Genomic DNA, 22,829 nt, shown 5'->3' with positions numbered 1-22,829 from the left:
ATTATAAAATACATAAAATATGCAGTGAATCCCAGCAAGACAATGGCGGGAATTTTTAGCCCTGACATTTAGTGTTCACACTTGCATTATTCACACACACTTCACGTATTTACCCTTCTTTCCTGCAAGGATCTAAGCTGTAAAAGGCACGAGCGTCTCAAATACACATTGGTGAGAGCATCTGTTGGAACAGAGCTGCTAAATTAACCACACCCTGTCAGATATGACAGCAGAGTGTCAAGGGGGATCTTGTTTATTGGATGTTTTCTTTTTTTCCCCCACCATTTTGCATCAATGTAATTAAGCAAGTAAATATTGGAACTGTGCTTGTCCAATATGACGAAATGTAATGAGATGCTGCTATATCCCAACGTCATTTACCACCAACTTTCCACTGAGGTATGAATGCCATAGGCCAGGGGTGTCAAACTCTTTTTTTTCACGGGCCGCATTGTAGTCGTAGCTTCTTTCGGAGGGCCATTCTGACTTTCAACCCAAATGAATGTATGAGCACCTCATATTATATTCAGTAAAAGCTACAAAACAATCTGACAAATAACTTGTTTTCAAATTAGACGAGGAGAAACTGGTCAAATATTAAAAAAAAAAAGATATTATTAAAAGTGAAGACAATTTGCAATTCTAATAATGACACACAAATTTGATGCACAATTTGTCTTCGCGGGCCACATAAAATTATGTGGCGGGCCGTATCTGGCCCCCGAGCCTTGAGTTTGACACCTGTGCCATAGGCTGATGTTTGACCTCCTGACTCATTTCAGTAATTCCAACTACAGCCTGGAAAAAGAACACTGTGACAGATATGGCCTTCATTTCTTGGGCAATTGAAAGCAGACTCCTTGAGTTCATCCACTGTGTGTGCATTGAGATTTACACAATCGAGTCTCACTCTTGGATTTCCCGAAACTGGGGCTCTCAATTGAACCATACACAAATGTATGATACAAGGCTTGTACAATTGCAAACACCAGAACAGCTCGAGGGCTTTCTGCATAAAAGGCCAGCTCTACTGTATTTCCAGCCCAGCAGCTTGCCACTCACCTTTTTGTTTTTCAACAAGGCAACAGCATGCAGCAAGGCTGAAAATCTACTATAAAGCAATAGAAAGCCCACTGCAGTGAAGCATTGAGAATTATGGAAGATAAGAAAAAGCTAAAGACAAAACACAGAACCCGGATGTCAAGGTTCAAGACCACTCAAAGTATGTTCAAATTTTATATTATATTTACGGTAAACTGAGACTTTACAATTTGGATTCTAAGTGCAGGCCACAATGTACCTCTTGCGATTTTTTATTTATTTTAATTGCCACAATGACAAAAAACTATTTCTGATGCTAATAATGATTCACTGATGTGTCAAATTGTGGCAGTACAGCAGCAACTACTACCAAGGAGTACTGTATTTTCCGCACTATAAGGTGCACCGGATTATAAGGTGCACCTTCAATGAATGGCCCGTTTTAAAACTTTGTCCATATATAAGGCACACCTGATTATAAAGTGCACCTTCAATGAATGGCCCATTTTAAAACTTTGTCCATATATATGAGATATATACATTTGGCCCGCGGGCCGGACTTTGGACACGCCTGCTGTGGTGGCTCAATATTGGTCTATATATGAGGCGCAGTGGATTAAGGTGCACTGTTGGCTTTTGAGAAAATATGAGGTTTTTAGGTGCGCCTTATAGTGCGGAAAATACGGTACATATCTGTGACTCCTATCGGCAGCCTCCACAAGCACAAGATATCTTGAAATAATACTTGCCCATCCCTAGTTAGCAGCCAATTAAATAAAAAGTATGTATGCATCCCAATGAAATTGGAAGCCAACAAGAACATTTCATCAATCTATAAGGCTGAATATATTTTAAGAAAAAAAGAAAAAGAGGCAGATTCCTCAACAGAAACTGGAATAGATCTCCAAATAATAACCTACCATAAGGGAACCTGCAAACAAGTGATTCCAATGTGCAGCTTTGTTGGGTGACGTGCATTACACAGATGGGCTGTAGCTGGAAATTGCTTGCTCTGTGTGTGTTAGTACATATTGAACGCATGTGCACTGCAGCGGCCTTATTGGCGCTGTCTTTGGCCGCTCTCCAGTTGGACAAACAAACAGCCATATGGTCAATTAAGGTCCATCAATACACTACCTCTGTAAACATCTTTACGGCTGATAATAAACAACAACCTGTCAGCAGCATGCACAACTGGGAGTCATGTTATCTAACCTCTAGCTCCCGCATCCAAAACCTGCTATATGCCGATAACCTGTGAGGCAGCAATCTTATTTGTCACTTCCTATGTGCCATTGATTGAATATATAGACTAATTCAAGGGTGCCCTCTTTCTATTAGTACCTAGTTTAATCTGCCAATATTAAAACTCAATACAAAAACCTGTGGTTAAGTACCTATTAAGTGTAAGTTAAAGTTGTATTTTAACATGCTGGAGGCAGTAGAAATGTAAAAATGTACATTTAAATACAGTGGAAGGTCACAAATTCGAGAATATTCTGAAATGTTCACAAACAGCAGCAATGTTTGCCTTTGAAATGAACAGAAATGCAATTAATCCCTTCCCGCTCTGGATAAAGTTATTTAAACCGTATTTTTATCAAAAGAAAAGGAATTTATCACACACACACTTTATTATAAGGGAATTATTTGCTTCCAATATTTTCAAATACAGTACAACGTGCTTTGTATATAACATTGCATTATTAAGTCCCTGCATGCATAGGGCAACAGCATTTTTATTACTTGCTTGCTAGTTCATTCTTGTACAAATAGGTCCACTTTAAATCACTAGGGAATATGTTGATATTTTGCCAGAAAGCAAATTCTGGTAATTGAAAAGGCCAAGGGGGATAAGAAGCGCAAATTACAAGCACAGCACTGCAATATAGCTCACCTCGGGCAATGTTGAATTTCGACAAGGGACGTACAGTATTAAAGATGCTTATACCAATATATTATTGTGTGATCAATCTGTCATACAGCATCTGAGATGATGATACTGTGTGTGTTACTGACGAAGAAATCCTACAGAAAAATGATGGTAAAAATCACAGCAGTGCATTTGAGGGCAAAACGTTAATGCACATATGTGCAATAAAATGTGTGTATATATATATATATATATATATATATATATATATACATATATTATATATATCCGTATTTTCCGGACTATAAGGCGCACCAGACTATAAGGCACACCTAAAATGAATGGACCATTTTAAAACATTGTCCTTATTTAAGGCACACCGGACTATAAGGCACACCATTAATGCATCATGTCAGATTTTTAATCCAAATCAAATCATGTCCCATTTGTTTTAATTCTGTGGGAGGTGGTGCCAGTCGGTCAATAGAGGCAAGAGTCACTCTATTTCAACATTACAATGGCAAATGAGTGTTGCAGTCAGGGAGGCTGTGACCCTGTCGTCCCAGAAATATGCTCCGTATTGTAACTGTGTTGCCTCCGGTCGAGATGCTTAATCAAGGCCAATTGCAAGACCATCATCTCATCGCTCTAGCAGGCGGCACATGTTGATGTGTCATTCTTGTCATTGCAGGCATCCCAGCGGAACTACAACTCAATCACGTTTTAATTATGATGAGATAAAAAGAAAGCGTACAGTGTGTAAAATAAAAAATCGGAAATTAGTCAGGGCGTCATGGATTATGTATTTGATAATAACGAGACTTTAAAAATGTAATCAACTGAGGTTGTAGAATTTGAGTTTAAATAAACAAGAATTCATTTGAAGCTTGAAACTGTCATAAATCGGACGCAATGAACCGATCAACAGGATTTTGCATAGAAGGCATTCCGATTTAAAAAAAATAATAAAAAATTGCCTCTATGAGTATTATTTACACAACGGCAACAGTAAAAATGATGGCACACAGAATCTCTTCTCGGGCAAAAACTGTGTTTGCATGTGCATGCATGCATAGGCCTATCACGATCATTTTTTCTGGACGATAAATTTTCACAGAAACTATCATGATGAAATAGTATGGTTGTTCTTGTATTCTTTTCATCTGGTTGTATTTTCTTTTTACTGTCACTTATAGCTTGATGATTTTAGAGCTAACATAACTAAAGTACTGTTTAAATATGATTACTTATGAAGTCAAAAGCCATTGTTTAATCAAGTGTAGACTTTCAAACATTAATCACATTTTGCAAATTATTTTTTGGTCAAGCACTAATCAACCTATGCATTCAATCTTTCAGTGATTTTCACCTTCAGGAGAATCAGGAATAAACCATTTAGTAACACTGTTTTGTTCTTCAGGCAGAGTGAAATAAGCAGTGTCTTATTGGTGTCCTGAGGTGACAATACAGTCTCAAGGAGAGCCCAATTTTTAGGGTAAATGGAGCAAATTAATGTATGCTGCAAGGAAAGAGGATTAATTTGTCCTCAAACAGATCATGACAATGTACCGGATGACGGATTTTAACATCTACCCCGCGGAGGCCTTATCTTTTGCTATTTGCTGTCTGCTAAAGCAAGATTTCGTTCGGGTGGTGAACCAATAACTCTTCTTACAAAAAGGAAGAAGAAATATGATTATTGAAGCTTCTTCAAATGACATAAAATAGAGATGCCTCATTCCTGTCTCGAGTAAGTGGCAGCTGCAGAGATAAATATTGGGCAGTATATGTTGCTATGTCTTGCCATCAAGACAATGGCTCTTAATCAGTCTTCAATTTGTAAGCCAATAAATCTTGTAAGTCAAGTGATAAGCCATGCTATTGAAATATATTGACATGCTCCTCCCGGGAATTTCTATTATGACCACTACATCTGTCCGTTTTTAGCCTTGTTTGTTATTTTATACGATCAGGTTTGACAGAAGAAAAAAGGAATACAGTGCCTTTATCAAGGGTACAAAGCATCAAGGGTATAAAGACATTAATAAATGAGTGGAAGTGTTTAGGCAGACATAAATGAAAGCTAGTGTGCATGATTAATAAACATTGTGCAGCCCTTTGTAGTCCCCTTCTTTCTATAAATGAAGGGGGGGAAACAAATGTCATCATTAGGCAGCTCATTCAAAGTACATTAATACTTGGGCCTTTAATCACAGATGGAACGAGTGTATACCTACCTACTACCTACAATTTATACATGTGATTCATTAGTTTCTCTTGAAAGTCTAGCAGAAAGCTTTTACAAGCTGCTAAATCAAAGAGTAGCATCAAATTATATATGTGCTGCACAAACAGAATCTTGTGATAGTTTGTAATTCCGTTATATATATATATATATATATATATATAAAAGATGGCAGTCTTTGTTTCTATTATGTGGGTAGTATAGAACTCTCGGAAACATAATAAAAAATGAATCTGTGTCCTTTGTTTTACATCATATTCAATCATATTAACCTTATAACAAAAGCAATGATTATAATAAATGCTCTTTGAAGGTTAAACAGCCCATTGCAAACCACTGGCTGGTTAAATAATAGGTCCATTTTAAAACAACCTTAACTGTCAATGTGATTCCTCCACAATATATTGCACATGCATGTGCATTAGACTGCCATTCTTGGAATTGTGTCTCAGAACTTTTAGTGTAATGGCAACAAAGAGAAATGATGAGGCCTGAGGTGCTCTTACGACTGGGAATGTGATTATGGCGCTTCCCGGGGTAGATGGAGGAAACTGGAAGTATTCTTCTGGCATTTAAGAATACAAAGTAATAAAACAAAGAGTGAAGATCTATCGGGTGTATCGAAGACTCACGTAATTGAAGACAATCAAAGGGAACTCTTTGATTCTCCTGTAAAAAGCAGGACAATGGATGATGAGGAATGACGTTAAATAGATCAATCAAAATGCATCAGACAATAAATCCCAACAGCTCCAGCTGCTATTTTTAAAACACATTTAAATGCTATCATTATTGATGTAGTTTTTAAATGGGTGCACTTCTCAAACAATTAGTTTAATGGAGCATCACTTCACAATCTAGGTTAGCAAAATCAATATATTGACCTCCCTTATAGTGTCTTTTTAGCCCTTTCATGTGACATGAAAACATGAACTTGTGGTTTAGAAAGCTGTTCTCTCTAGTTGGGCAATTTTCACAGTTAGCAATCCAATGCTTGTAATTTCTAACATTGTTATGTGAAAGAAAGGCAGTGCACACTTCCTGGTTGTATTTTTAATCGTATCATGGAAAAAAAATAGCTGAGATGGTTTCTATCTAAACACACTTGTACTAATCGTTAGGATTAAACAACTGCATTCTTATCTTTTAAAAGAAATCTAAATTCTGGGCATAGAATATGCATACTTTTGATTATATTCTATAGAATTGAAAACATACTTTACTGGGTAGAAGAGGCTTTTGCTGTACTTAATCAGGGGTGACTAATTTTTGCCGCTGGCCACATTGCAGTGAAGGTTTCCCTCAGAGGGCCTTTAAATTTGTGTGAAACTATAAAAATGTTCAATTGCTATCAAAGACTGCAAATTTTAAAATAACTCCATTTAAAATCATTAGTCAGATGATAGTTGTTTAAGTTACTGTGCAAAGGGGTTTGGTAAGAAAAAAACACTGCAATATTTGAAATTTTGGTTGATTTTCACAAGAATCATGGAGGTTGATGCACAAGATAAAACGTGGCGAGATTTAACCCCAGTGCATGAGTTTGACACCCGTGGCTTACTTGAAAGTGACGAGTGCACAGAGAACAAAATAATTTAGTGGCACACCAGATGCTTCCATCTATCTGTCTTTACTCCTGCTTATGCTCCTCAAACAAGTTTTTATTTTGTGGATACGACTGCACTGACGAAGTGATGTGTAATTATAGCCCTAAAAAAGGTAATTGCTGGCCAGATGGAAGAGAGGTAAAGCTTAGGGGATGCAATATATGATTGATACTGAAAACTTGCTGCACTATTTTCAGACTGTGTGCAGTTAATCATGTCTGGTACACTTTTATGTTTCACATTTATATCCAACTAAACATTACAATTGCTTTTCTAGTACCGATTTTCAGAATATGTGAAAAACCAGGCTGGCACCTCAACGTCGTCAGACATATTTTAAATAATGTATAGCATTCCTAGCATGCCGCTAGTAAATGCGAATCTGATCCATCGCCTTTCATATTTCCTCTTGACACTAACTTGGCAGAGAGCAGACAATCCTTGGATTTTGAATACAATTTCCATCTTATAATGAAACCAAAATGTTGGCAGATTAAATTGTCCTGATGCCATTTGAGCTGGCAATGGTGTTTGGTATTCTGTATATGTGATTTGATCCGTTTTTTTTCAATAGATCTCCTCCTGTCTGTTTGCTATAGGTGCTTGGTTCTCCGCAGCCAATGCAGCACACCACAGGTCACTTCAAGACCCCGTAGACGGCTGTAAATATCAAACGTGTTTGATTTTCTCAATGTCACTCCTGAATTTCTTGCAGTGGTTGTGATTGAATCTGAGCTGCAAATGTCTTCCAAATGTTAACACCATGTTATCGTACCCTTGTTGACCTTTCTTGGTCTTTGTTTCACTCGAACCAACACCACACCATTACCACCCACCGAACCAGACCACTACCATCTTTCCCCCCCTTCTGAAGTCATTATAATACACTGCATGGTGCCTTGTGTTTTTTTTTTCTATCACAATTGATATATCAGTTGTTCAATTTTTTCCCAAACAAAAAAATAAATAAAATAAATAAACAATGGCTTCTAAATATTCATTCCAAAGTGTATGGAACTTTTTTAAAAATCTGTTTGCTTAGAAAATGTTTCTTTACCCAAAATTGGCTAGTTTAAAGTTCTCTGTACGTGGCACACACAAATCTCGGTAGTCAGGCTGGTCTTAAATTTTGCCATCCATCAAACCTTTCACCTCCGAACTGTGACGCGAACGTGCTAATCAGTTTCACCGTGGTGCTCACAGGACAGCATATTTTTGGAAAAATTAAGTTTTAATAATAGATTGATGCAATTTCAAATGACACCGTTACATGGCACTCAAAGACCAGAAATAGCATCTTTTGTACTGACACTTTGGATTTGTGATTGTAAGAAAGTTAGTTTTAATATGTGTCAGATTTTGATTGAGGTGGACAGAACCAATGACAACAGCTTCAATAGGTGGCCGTCAATATTATATTGTGTTTTCCATCATTATTGATTATCAACTAACAGCCAAGAAGTGTTTTGTTTTGTTTTGTTTTCTTTCAAAAAACACTGATGAATATTCAATGTAGGCTGCGTACAGGAAACGAGGGCAAGGGGTTGTTGTGGAAAAAAACTGCACAAAATGAGTTCTTCCAATTAATGTTGGTTTTCTGGTCAGCAGTTTTGTGCTGTCTTTCTGCTTATTATAAAGCAGGTTGTATTTAGTGCACTCCCCCCATACAGGGCTCGTATCACGTTGGGTCACTCAAATCTCAAAACGCTGCTGTAATTCAATGCAGACAGGATTTAAAAACAAAAGGCCGAAGTAAAGTAAGTTTATTTGCAGAGCACAATTATACAGGTTGATTATAACTGGCAATTCAAAGTGCTTTATTGTAATTGTGTAGCTGTATACAGAAAGAAAATTACGGGGAAGCGAATATAAACATTTCACCCGAAAAAATTAATTTATTGATTGAATTAGACAAGCTTTGAGTAATCGCAATGTGTGTGCCAAATTAATCTCTGCCTATACTCCCTCCAAGAACCCCAAAAAACTCCCTGTTTGGCCGAAGCAATCCTAGGTCAGCTTCAACATTAGTTTGTGAGCAACTATGCCCATGTTTATTGCTTTGTGCTACCTTTAGTAAATCTGGCCTTGATAAAGATTCCAACTCGTACATGAGCTCATACACTTCCCTTTGTCAGCAGGACTATGGTTCGTAGAGAATGTATTACCTTTGATATAATATAAGAAACAAACCTTGAAAATAAACTAACTGGAATAAAATGCGAGATTTTGTGGAGTTTATCTAAAATGGAGCAGTTAAGCGCAAGCAAATACATATTTCTTGGCATGTTTTGAAGTAGTAAGTAATGGTAAGTAAACATTTATTATATTGTAGTAGCTGGCACATACTTGTACTCATTTTGCCAGAATCTGCCAAACCTACTCCTCCTTTTCTTGCAATTGTTTTTAAAGGTTGTGAAAAGAAAAAAAATTACTATATTTGCACAGAATGCACGCATTATTGCTGGTCTCTCAGTACTGGAAATAGTGTTTGCAAAGCACCTCATTTGCTTCAAACACCAGGGGGAGAGCACTGAATGGCTGTCCATGAAATAACCCCCCCTCCCACACATACACACACGCATCACAAGTTTAAAGTTGTTTTTCTGTCTTTGCAAATATGAGCGGAAGGAATGAAATCATCACCTTCACTATCCCCTGTTCTCTCATTTAGGAGGCTTAAAGAGCTAGGCTTTTTCGTCACTCTCCCATAATCCAAACATTGAAAATTCTCTCCGGCTGTTTAGAATTGCTAAAGCCATTTTATGAATCATTTTCCCCGAGTGGTATGATTGTGAAGTGGCTATGTACATGTGATTTCATTCCACTCTAATAGCAGTGAGATGGGATAAATTGAGTGGGAATGAGATGAGAAAATAGATTGGACTGAAGTCTGTGATGGCCTTAAAGATACGAACGGATGATGTTGAAGAGGGAAAGAATGAAGGAATAAAAACAGGTCAAACATACTCAAGAACAATTCAAAACCTTACAGCATATTGCAACACGGTCAAAAAAGATAACGGATATTCAGCTCCCTTTTTTCTTCCCTTTGAAAAATGAGAAGTAACTGTTTGATTGTAAGATATATCAAATGTCATCGGCGCAGTGAGTGTGCCACTTTCGACTAATTCATTTGTGTAAATCGGCAACCTTGTCACACAAGATTGAAAAGACCATCTGCTCAGGGTACAGCTGCAATAGTTGAAATCCAGGTGTTCTCAAAGTGGTTTTATCCTGACGCAAAATCAGAACACTAACTGTCAGGAGTCTTGCATAGCCGGCAGACATTTCAGTGTTCTCAGGGGCCAGTGAAGTCTTAAAGAAAGGCGGATTGATTTTCAGGCACCAGCAAACAGATATTGATTGTGTAAACCATCAGAATAGGTACTAAAAAAAGGAAGTACGGGGAGACTACAAAATTGTTTTCCACTGCAGATGATGGAACTTCACCACATCATTTTGTGAAACTGAAGACTTCCATCAAGTCACATTATAGCACTTTGTCTTCTATTTGCCCCTTTGTATTGCAATATTTTTACATATTTCAGAGAACATTATTAAAGGATTTTGCAGATTCTAGATTTTGGGACTCTTTTAACTGTGTGTCCAGATAATGGAAGTACTTGCTTGCATGATTTTCAAACACAAATAAAAAAAAATCACACTGTTAAAGGGATAATCACAGTTCACTTTTTGCAAAGGAATAATCCACCTTTACATGAATTGAATTTTCAGACTCAGCAAGCACAATGTTAAAATATTGAGGTTACAAGGCTAGAAATGATGAAATAATCAGTCATGATATCTTGGTTTACCACATACAGTCCAGCTCTGGATGCTCTTTATATAATCCACAACCTTATTTTTGCTAGAACATTTTTATTGCTTCTGTCAGTCTTTGCATGGTCACATAAATTGGTTTCCTTACTGTGGCCAATGAGTATCAAATAAAAGAGTGGAGCGCGGTAGATGGGACACAAGTTTAATGGAGGTCGTGAGACATCACAGAAAAAAAGCAATAAGCAAACATGAGAAGTCTGCTGTAGTAAAGGTTGCATTTCATTTCGATCCACAAGTGCTTCGTCATCAATCTTTTTCAAACCTCATCGCGATGTGCCTTAAGACAAACAGATGACGTTAACAAATAAAAACAAAACAAATCTCTGAAGTGATTCGATTTTATTGCATCCTCTTGCCAAAGTTGAACAACACAGCAACTGCAGCGCCTCAAATGTTCTTCACCTCATTAACAAAACTACGAGATGCTTCAACTCATCCTTCCAATCCCTTTCTGACTGCCACAAATTCAGAACTGCTGAGTCTCATGCAGCTTTCACTCTCAGCTTTCAACCATGCCTGTGGAAATGAAGTCATCAGGATCACTACAGGGGAAAACTCATCCAATTGTAATCCCGAAGCCATCCAAACCACACCCATGAAAAAAAATGAATAATGTTAACGGGGTTAACAGTACAGTACTGTTTAAATAATTTGTGTAATCCTCTTTTGTCCTGGAGAGGAAGAAACAACTTTTAAGTAGTCTGTATTCGTTTAAAGAATACGACACAAACATAACTGGTGAGTATGAATTCACTTCAGATGTTTTTTTTTCCAAAGGCCATGGTGTGCTCCAGCTCTGACAAACTATGGGTTTAATTAATAATGAGCAGTTGGGTTGGCTGCTAAAGCTTCAAGTGAAGCGACTAAAATAGGTCCACGAGGTGAGTGAGGGAATTTTTTTTATAAGGTCAGAAAAGTCACCTTTCAGAAGTTACACAAAATATAAAAACGCTAAATAGCTCGGAAGACAGATCTGAGGATGTAATTATTTAAATTACAGCCAGGAGGATTCTCTGCCTGCAGCTCCCTTAGTTTAGGCTGCGCCACCTCGAGCCACTGCACTCGTGGCAGCAATGCTACCATGCCAACTCTAATTATGCATCGTGCAATCCGACAAAACTGCAGACTCCCACAGGAGGATGTAGCCAGCAGCTAACGAGAAACAAACACTTCCCTGTTCTTGATGCTCAGTGAGAGATACGGACGCAGAGTGTCTCAGCGGGAAAAGGCCAAAGGTAACAGAGATAAAGGTAGAGGTGCGTCAACAAATACAAAAAGATCTTTTGAAAAGAAAATAGTTGAATAATCCATCCATCCATCCATCCATCCATCCATCCATCCATCTACCCAATTCTGAAAAGGAGTAGAAAAGGAAAACTTCACCAATTAAAAGTTGCCTCTTGAGCTGTGCACATTTGCTGCTATTTCACGTTCACAGTACAGAGGCTCCAATTGCTTCCCACAGTTAGATATGAAAGTTTGGCAAGATGAATCACCTTTCTTCTTACACGGCTAAGTCAACGTTTAGTGAAGCCCCACTGGGTGGAATTTTTTAATTAATTTTTAAAATCCCCCTCCTCCCCAAAATGTACAACTTATGTATCAGTGGGCAATGAAGAGAGCTTCAAATCATTGCTGTATCTGCCAGTTAGCTTGCAGTCAGTCACACTTTTTGTATTCCTTTCATCTCATGCTTTCGGCTCATCTTTCTCACATAACTCGCTTTCCTCTTTTTCTTGCCCTCTTTCTCTCTTTCTAAATTTGTATCCAAAGGCTATTTCTCAATCTTTCAGCATCCCAGTAAAGATGGAACATCATTTTGTGTGAATCCTATTCATCCTCTTGGTTTTATCTTTCTGTTTCACTTTTGCTTTAAGAAGTAGATTAAGGAAAAAGGGGGAGGCTGTCATGAGTACACTTAATATAATACTTTGGGTTAGAGTTAGGTCAAAAGTGTTCATACGCTGGCCAAATTGTAAACTTAAGTGAATTGGAATATTTTGAATGTGTATATCTTGGTTGGAGAAGTAGAATTAAATGTTGGAGATTGTGAAGACAGCAAGATATTAGACTGTATATTTGTGGAGGGTAAACTTTACATCGAAACACTAAATTGTCTGGGTGACCCCAAACTTTTGAACGGTAGTGTATCGTGTATACTAAAACCTGGCCTAGTGTGTCACCATAAAAATAGATTGAAAACAATATAACAGGAGACTTATTTCCTAACGACTATGATTTGCAATGTGTATCCATTCAAGAACAGAAAATCCAAAAAATGTGTTATGAACTTTGTATTAGTTTATAAGATAAGACATCTATCTGCGAGGTGACACAGTGTGTTATATGTTAAAGTGAGGTCCTTGTACTGAGGGCAAAAAGTGAATCTGTGAGGAGTTGAAAGGGTTATTCATTTTAGTATGGCTAAAAGGCAGACTGTCTCTTCTATCATGGCCTTCAGAAGCACACTATAATGCTTTTGACAGATGAGATGAGCAAACCAAGCATGAAACATTTAGCCAGTCTTGCAGTGGCAGCTCTTAATCCGGTTAAAGATTTTTTCCAATTAAAACAAAACAGTATTTAGGCTGTCTTAGTGACTTTTTTTATTATCCATTATTTGTAAAAAAAATCTGTTATTTTAAAATTAGCTTCTTTGGTAAATATTTACATTTTTATAATAGCTTTTATAAATAGCTCCTTAAATAGCTTTCATTTTTTCAGTCAGCTGGACAGCAACCTATTTTCAACCCTAATAGACTTAAAGTTTCATCATAGGGTAGGCAAATTATACAACTTGTATAACTTTGAAAAAAAACTAAATTTTGTACAATACAGTAGGACCGATTGTATTATTATGCTCATTTACAGTATGTTTCAATGCTGCTACTACTAATAGGGAAAGTCTCAAAAGGATGTTGAATATTTCAGGTAGCCCTGAGCAAAGTAGGAGAATAATTCATTTGGATAGTCACTTCCAAGGGAGATGGGCATCAGCAATATAACCCGGCTCATCGGGGAGCATTTCCAGCACAAGACTGCTGACAAAGCTTCCACCAGAAATAGAGCAAGACTTGCAATTTAGCCCCAGTTCAAACTTAAAATCGCTTCAGCCCAACACCAATAAACTGCTATTTTTGACTAGTTGGCCTTTTACTATAAAAACATGCTTTAGTTTGGATGAATGTACACTAATTGACTGAGATTCTTTTCTGAATAAAAATTGAAATTGGTTGTGAACTATTGCTGGTATTTAAAAGTTTCATCAATCAACAAAAGTCAAACATGGATATGTCAAAAGTGCACATTGATTTTTATTTTTTTTAAGTTAGTAGTCCTCTCCTAGTTTTATAGCAATACAAGTGCCGTTTATTGATTCTGACCAGCATCAGCTATAAAAGCATTTGCAAGGCCGCTTCTCCTAGCGTTTGATATATGGTAGGGGTTGACTCGCAGTTCCTCCATTATATGTCGTGCGATGACCAGGTTGCCTCAGTGAACATAAACAGCCGAGGAAGTATAGATTTTCAATGTGTCTTGGCACAGCGTGTTTGAAATTCTGTCAAGAATTATTGTGGCTTGACCTGACAGTGAACACCTCATGAATGTGTTTATAGTTATAGTTTCACTCTATCACTAGACAGCTTTATAATGATACTCTATTAGGAAAGGGAAAAATTGTTTTGGAATTGGAACTTGTTCAGCTCAGGTTTCTGGTGGTGGTATTTAAAATAATAAATAGATATTGTCTTAAATACATACCTCTATGAAACATAGCACATGCATAATGTATGCAAAATAATGAATACAAAATAAGGTAAACATAAGACAAAAGCCACTCATTCATTTTAATGAACTATTGTCCGCTCTGCTCTTCTGCCCTGTGCCTCTAACATAATTCTGACACCCTAAGCATTTCAATTTGGGATTTGCACATCAGAATTCCCCGCCTTCCATGTGCTTTGCACTTACCATGAGAACGTGTACATACTGTAATAATGTATCTGTTTATGATGCCGTATGGGTTAGAGAAGTTGAGAATGTATCACTAGTACGTTAAATTGATTCTTTTCTAAATACCGTATTTTCCGGACTATAAGGCGCACCTTCAAGGAATGGCCCATTTTAAAACGTTGTCCTTATATAAGGCGCACCGGACTATAAGGTGCACCATTAATGCATCATGTCAGATTTTTAATCCAAATCAAATCATTCTCCATGTTATCTTTTTTATTTCAACTTCAGATTCAACAAATTACTGTGTAATCACAAAATAATGATCATAGTCTTTTTGATTCATGATTCATAGTCTTCAGCGGGCCACTTATGATTGATTTCATGACACAATGCTTCGGGCCAGTTTAGGAATTTGGTCCATATATAAGGCGCACCGGACTATAAGGCGCTCTGTCGGCTTTTGAGAACATTTTAGGTTTTTAGCTGCGCCTTATAGTCCGGAAAATACGGTATGTTGTTTTCCAGTATATTTGATATGAAAATATTACTATTAAACATAGATATTAATATAATTTACTAGAGTTATATACAACACAGAGTACCTAGAAATAATTTCTATCTGTATACTTGATAGCATAGGCTTTGTGAATTATTATTGTATGTTTCATGTGACTCGCTCTCAACAGCATTAACGTGAAAGAGAATTTTACAAGAAAGTGACAGCAGAGAACAGCATCAGCACGGATACATTTCAACTCAGGACAATACCACAAATGCATGGTGTCACACAGGCACAGTGAAATCACTCATGGCTTTCTGCTTCACCTCCTGGAGCAGAATATCTTCCCTTCTGGCCTGTCTGGGGTAAACAGGGTGTCTTGTACAATAGACATGGCAGAGCTTGCGGCAAGCAGCATTTGACAGATACTAAACAAAGAACTGCAAACTAACAACGTCCAAAACAATGTCATCTTATGTATAACTATGTCTGCTCACTTTCCCTCTCACTATGATTGTTGAACCTTGGCTGCCTCCCATCCCCTTAACCAATAGACAACCACAACAACAAAACATCATTACTACCTCTTTCCATGCATCCCCATCATGTGATTTATTCATGTGATTTGGTAAGTCTGCAAGGTCAAAATTAACAGGATGCTCCATTCTCTGTACTGCTTGCTAGATTTGCAGGGCCTTTGTGAAATAGTAGTGGATGAGAATTGTCTGGTGGTTCTCAACAATCAAACCCGAGAAGTACATCATAAGCATGCAGAAGATTACAGAAGTGCTGAATGAGATTGCCTTGAGAAGACATCAATTATTAACAATGCGCATCCCATAATGGAGATGTCAACTATTCAGAATCAAAGAATACATTTCAATTTCAAACTACATATGTCAAAACTGATGGGTAAAGCCTGTCAGAGCATCTGACGTTTACTTGGTTAAATTGTGGCACTTAAATAGTGGCAAGTGTGTTCTGACTCACCCAAGGAGTCTTTTTTTTTTTCAAGTACCATCAATTCCTCACTTGTGTCTTGACAGCCTCTTGCTGGTAGAATGAATAGAAAACTGAATGAAAACCCCAAACCGTGAACCTACACAATATGAAATTTATCTCAAGCTTGGATTGTATAGCGAGGCTTTGAAGAACATGACAACCACCGCACGGCATGACACGATGAAGCAAGATCGGGTGTGGACTTTTGGCATGTCTGCTGTAAATGCTGCATGTAAATAGGCACCACTATAAAGACAATTTTGAACATAAATAAATTTAACACACAATTGAAACACCGCTTCTGTCATTTGCAACGCTGACAAAGTCGTTAGCAAATGTCCGATGTGCAATAAATGCTGCATAGTAGATGCATTGCAGTGAAACCTCATTGTTTAACCTCATCTGGTACTCATTTCATGAACAAAACTGCTAATTTATTCTTTGTCCTTAATTGTAAACAGTAATTCATTGGATATCAGAGAAACAGCTATATGTGCATAATTTTCCTTTATGTGGCAAATATAAGGCAATAAAATTGGAAATCTGGCAAATAGACGGAAACCAGGCAATCACCACAGAAACGCTGACGCAGTCAACAGATTGCCAGTTCCTATCAAATTAAGGGAGGAGGAGCGAATCAAGCAAATGTTAATGATGGACATGTTAGATGAGAGCCTGACAAATACTCAGATGAAGAGCTAGACCAAAAAAGATCCTGTTTTGTCACAATGACTGCCAAAACTGAGAGCTGTCCAACAGAGAAAACTAGAACTCAGTGTTAGAGATAACCACATTCCCTGGAGAGCATGCGTTGTAATTCCCACGAGAAGAAGAGAAAGGATGCTCAAACTCTCACACTAAAATGAAACCGGCCAGATCATTTATGTGGAATGGATTAAGATGTCTGGAGAACTGTTCAGGCATGTCATGTCATGTCATAGTGGATCAAAAAGCACCTGCACCTGCACCTCAACACCCATGGGAATATCCTGAGTCACCATAGTCAATGATTCATGTGGACTTCTCTGGAGCATTCTTAGCCAGTTAAGCCACTCATGGATGAATGGTATCGTAATCGGCACCATAAAGGCCTGATCGGAATACTATTCTTCTCAGTGCGATTGAGTTGAAACAGTGAATGTTAAATTAAAATCTCGCATGAGTATAATCATTACAGACAGAATGCCCCGCACAGCAACTCCAATGTGGTTTTTTTTTTTCAGGAAGTTCCTGCTGTGGGTCTTCTGTGAATAGAAAAGGGCATATGCACCCCGAGGAGCTGCTCAGCTGCGTGCTTTTGAAATACGAAGCTGGGACCCAAGAGGCATAGTGACTTCTGATCCATGCTAAGTAAATGTGATTGGCTGTTCATTAATACTGAATGACAATTTACATGGATTGTTTTTTTTCTGTTTTTTTTTCTTTATCTCTTATTAGTTTGGATCCCCTCCAGTCTAAATGCATTACTGTTATTATGAAAATTTAAATTATACAGGGATCTAATGCTATATGATGACCACACATGACGTTGGTTCAAACTTGCAAACATCAGTGTTGTGAAACATTACAGGTATATTTCTTGCTGAAATCTTTGCTCAAATTCTAAATTATACACCATTAGGTCATTACATCTCTCTGAGTGAAAGCAAACAAAATGACCTAGTATTAGCAGACCTCAGTCTGCTTGGTGAAAAGGTAAAATAAGAAGCCATTAAGGCCTTGGGGCTGATCTATTAGCTGGAAATAACGTCCATGACCTTTTCTGTTTTAATTCATTTCACACGAATGAATGAAAATAACGATTTAGTAGGTTGCTCTCTTGAGGTATTCATACTCCCAAATTACGGCCAGAGTAGATTGTGAAACAGTTTAGTTTTGAGTACAATGCAACACATGCACCTTTCTGTGATGGCGATACAAATTACATGAGTAATTGCATGTCCTATGCGTGAAATTGTGAAAGCTTGCGACCAAAATATGGAAAACATTACATATACCGCATCGGGTATATGCAAATAATGAATTTGATTCCAATTACTCTTTGTTGTCATTCATTTCGACTTCTGCCAATCATCAATAATTCGAATGCGCGTGAATGTCAACATCGCAAAATATTTTTGAACAGCAGACCTTTTGAATACATTATAGAGAGTTTGCTCAAGCCTGTTTATGCATTGCATTTGTCCTTTTCACTTTTTCCCAAACAATCTAGTCATTTGGGCCCCCACCCCCTCGCGGATTCCTTAGAGCAACAGAATAGAGGCTTAAGGATGAGTATAAACGGAGCCCCTTTTCCTCCACAGCTTCATTTAATTAGACTAATCTGCTCTGTCCTGCCCGTGAGCGCAATAAGACAGTTGTCGACTCTAAGAGGGCCCTCACTTCAGATAAGTGAAAGGGGGAAAAAAAAAAAAAAACATCCAACACTAGAGCCGGATTTAGCCCTAAACAAGGAGGAAAAGGACTTGTGAATTCTATTAAGATGCACAAGAAGACAGTTTCAGAATTTGCTTGATCACATTTCTATTGGCCTAATCTCAGCCTGGCAGATGTGTGCCTTTAGGTCCAAAGAGGATGGGGAACTGATGAGTCATGAAGCAAATCAGCGCCATAAAACGTTAAAGAGAAAAAACAAAGTACTTCCTCCTCGACATTTTTACCAACAGAAGAAACAATTCCGTTCAGGTGACAAGAGGATGAGCTCATTTGTACATAAAATGCACCGCTCTTTTCGCCAGCTGTCCGGGTGAAATATGTGCACCACTCCAAAGGTTGTGTGCGTGGGTGTTTGATATGGTTGGCCCTAAATTTTCCTATGAAAACTCACTGTCACTATTATCATAGTCACTGCCTCTTTGACTTTATCTCTTTTGTTCCTTGGCTTAATTCAGCTGTTCTCGTTGGCAACAAAATGCGGTGCATAAATCACGCAGCAGACTTATAGCGGAGGCAATTTATGCAGCAGTAATGGACGCAGTGGTAAATTAAAGGGTGAGACCAGAAACTGGGGATTACAGGTTAAAGCGGTTTAAACCAAAAGTGTCAAATATACAAACATGGAAATACACACACACACAAGTACACACACACCTATAATATTGATAGTGTGAGCATGAGGCAATGGTCCCTGTTTCCCCAAGGACAATCCTTCACTCACAGGATTTTTCCCTCCTGTTTTTGAACAAATTGATTTAAATGAAAATGTTTAACAGCACAGAGATCCAGCCTCTCACCTGAGAATACAGACTGGTGTTTAAAGAATAGATTTTTATCAATCCTTTTTCTACCTCAGACCAGTATCAGATTTTTATCTCATTTTTTATCTTTATAAACATATTTACACACCGTATTTTCCGCACTATAAGGCACACCTAAAAACCTCAAATTTTCTCAAAAGCGCCTTATAATCCGGTGCACCTTATACATCCGTGGATGAGGACTAATTTATTAAAGTAAGCTTTACGGGTTTATTTTGTGTGCTGTGTGATATTAACGTTTGAGCAATGTTGAGTTATTGATATATTGTTATTGTTTTCACTATTTCGAGTGTTACTATATTGTGATTGCATTAACGTTGGAGCAACGTTGAGTTATTTATTTTATGCGCTTTATAATCCGGTGCACCTTATATATGGACACAGTTTTAAAATGGGCCATTCATTGAAGGTGCGCCTTATAGTGCGGAAAATACAGTACATATATATTCAACTTAGCAGCTTTTTCCTCCGATTGTCATCTTTCCAGGTAATACAGATGAGAAGTGGGCTACCTCATCCTGTCGCGAGAGACTTCCTTCAGACCTGCCAAGTGAAGTCAACCCAGCAAGGTATTCTGTGACTCGTTTCTACCACAAGGATTGATATTTAATGCATAGGTGCTATTGCAGACAGTGATGGACAGGGGGGAACATTGAAGCTGACAAGCTTCTGGCAGAATGCAAAGATGTCAAAACATACGACTGAGATGCATCCCATGAGGACAGAGAGGGATTTTGGCAAATAGGTGCAGGTTGTGAGAGATTTTATCCAATTAGCAGCAATGCCAAAATTTAGCACCATGTTAGTAGATGTGTCAAAATTAATTTATTGATGAACAACAAATCCACTGTCAAACAGCTTTTTACAAGAGTTCCACCAATTTCTAACTTGAAATTGTATTTTTTGCACCAATTTCTGCCATTTACTGTTTTAATGTTCGTCATGTGGACATGTTGTCGATCGTTTAATCTGCTTTTTATCTGGCACCCAAAGAGTATTTCAGCAGCCTGCGACATTTGTTCTGACAGAGGCTCAGACAGCTTATGGGTGTCACAAAGCTGTTCGGTAGCATGTAAACAGAGGCCCGTGAAGTAAATGTTTCCAAGGAGCAGGTCACAGTCTCATCATGTCAAGATAATTACTGATGCTGACTTACAGTTAGCATATGCAGAATGATGGATGGATGGATGGATGGATGGATGGATGGATGGATGGATGGATGGATGGATGGATGGATGGATGGATGGATGGATGGATGGATGGCTTGCAGTAGTCCTTAAAAGAACAGACTGAACCTCATACACATACTGTTGATTTTACCTTCAACATAAGAACTGAAAATGAGTTGAATGTTCTTTTTTTTTTTTCCTTGTCATAATCTCAAGCCTTGTAATAACCATCTTGCTGTGTTTTTTCACATGGCTGCCTTTACATCACAGTTGTTTTTGATAGAACTGGATCTGTTATCTTCAAGACATGGGGAAAAAAGGATTTCAGAAAGCTGTATGTATGTGAATTAAAGACTTGTCCAAAAAAACAAGCATGATGACAGTCATCTTCAACAGAGCCAACAAAGCCTTCAAAAAGAAACAGAATTTGTTGGTTAAAGACAAGTTGTGCTATTTGAAGCACGAAAGTGTCGTCTGCACAATCACAGTGTGACAAGCACTGAAAATTACAGAAACAAAAAATAAGGGCATTGATGCTGATGAAAAAGAAAAGTACTTAAAAGTAGATTTATTTTTTTAAAACCTAGAAGGGGGGAGAGATGAAAAGTGGTGTTCATCATATTTAATCCGGTGTATAGACAAAATGGATGCGATAGTCTTTGTCAAGCTGAAAATAATAACCTCCTTAGCTGTGTTCCAAAACATTTAATGCCTCGATAGCAGCAGGAAAAATACGATAGGTGAAATTCGATGGCAGCTTCAAACCATGCAGAAAACAATTAAACTGTGACTGCTTGGATAAAAATGTCACAATCCAGCTGCTAAGCCTCTACAAAGCTTTATGATGGTGCCTCGGAATATCATGCTTGTGTCACAAATAAGTACAATTCAAAAACGCAGTACACTCAAATATGCTTCCTACTTAAAATGGTAATTCATCTTTTTCAGAATTCCCAGTGACCTTCCATTCAGGAAAAAGGCAAAATGGACACGTAACGAAAAGCATATGAACATTTTTCACTGAAAACTTCTCTATTTTTTCACGTTACAAAATTGGTAATCAAATGTACTATGTATGTGGACATTCCTTGGACTGTCAACCCAAATAATTGTATGAGCACCTCATATGTACAGTAAAAGCTCCAAAACAAACTGACAAATAACTCATTTTCAAATCAGACGAGTAAAATCTGGCCAAATACATGAAAAAAAAAGATATTATTAAAAGTAAAGACAATTTGCAATTCTAGTAATGACGCACGAATATGATGCACAATTTGTCTTCACGGGCCACATAAAATGATGTGGTGGGCCGTATTTGGCCCCCTGGCCTTGAGTTTGACACCGGTGACCTAAGATGTGCACAAAATTCATTCAATGAGGCTTCTCGGAAGCTGAATTTTTCGTCGGTCGTTATGTCAAAATTGAATCTATGTGTCAGGTTAAGTGCCATTTGTTTCCAAGTCCACCTCCAAGGGGTACACCCAGCACGCATAATCGAAAATGTCGTACCCGAAGCAGCCAAACTCAGCTGGAGGCTCGTCCCGCTGGCAGGAGATTCAGTGCTCCGAATTTTTCAAAGTCCATCCATTTCCTGCACCCCATCGCCTCATTAGTGTCGCGGGTGTGCCACTTTTTTTTAAGTCCAACTTTGAAATTCCGTCAAGCATTCTCTTGGGGTTGTCGCGTATCTGTCTGACATTGACCTGCTCTCAGTGGCGAAAGAATAAATGTCTGAAAACTACGACTAATCCATTGCTACTCTCATCCACTGTATTTGGTGCAAATATTAAAAAATTATTCCCAAAAATAAATTAATAAAATAAAATTAAAGTATGTCTTATTTTGTGGGGGTGATAATGGTTTTCCCTCTAAGTACTAGACATTCAATGTAAAAAATAAATAAATCCAAATCGTGTGCCGATCACTCTTATTTGTGAAGATCAATTTTAGCGCTAATTGGTTGACTCTAGTTGACAACAAATCATGACAACACAAGCCAGGAACCAATATTTGCAACGCTTGCCTCCTTCCTTCAATGACAGTCTGTCTGATGCGTAAAAAAAAGCAGCGCCCACTCATAAATAACAGGCGTCATTAAGACGTGCTGAACGTAATCATAAAAAATAAAATTAACATTGAATCATTACTGAGTTTGTCAGGAGGGTGAATTTTAGTGCTGGCAGCATTTTATACATCCAGACCTGTTAAGTGCCAATGTTCAGCGCAATAAATAGTGTCTTTAACGAACACAATACACCATATGGAGCTGTTAAAAGACTGCTGCTGATGAGCAAGTTGAAATTGACCCTCAAAGAAGAGATGAAAACACAGCTTAA

At 37.8% G+C, this 22,829-nt stretch overlaps 1 protein-coding gene across 1 annotated transcript in view; it reads right to left on the bottom strand.

The window, feature by feature from the left end:
- brinp2 (bone morphogenetic protein/retinoic acid inducible neural-specific 2) overlaps positions 1 to 22,829 on the bottom strand; it is a 74,854-nt gene that overhangs the window by 39,696 nt on the left and 12,329 nt on the right. The window lies entirely within an intron of this gene.

The sequence above is a fragment of the Syngnathus typhle genome, linkage group LG13 (genome assembly GCF_033458585.1).
Source record: "Syngnathus typhle isolate RoL2023-S1 ecotype Sweden linkage group LG13, RoL_Styp_1.0, whole genome shotgun sequence".
NCBI lineage: Eukaryota > Metazoa > Chordata > Actinopteri > Syngnathiformes > Syngnathidae > Syngnathus > Syngnathus typhle.
Note: the sequence above shows the minus strand (reverse complement) of the source record. Positions and strands in the feature narration are given on the sequence as shown.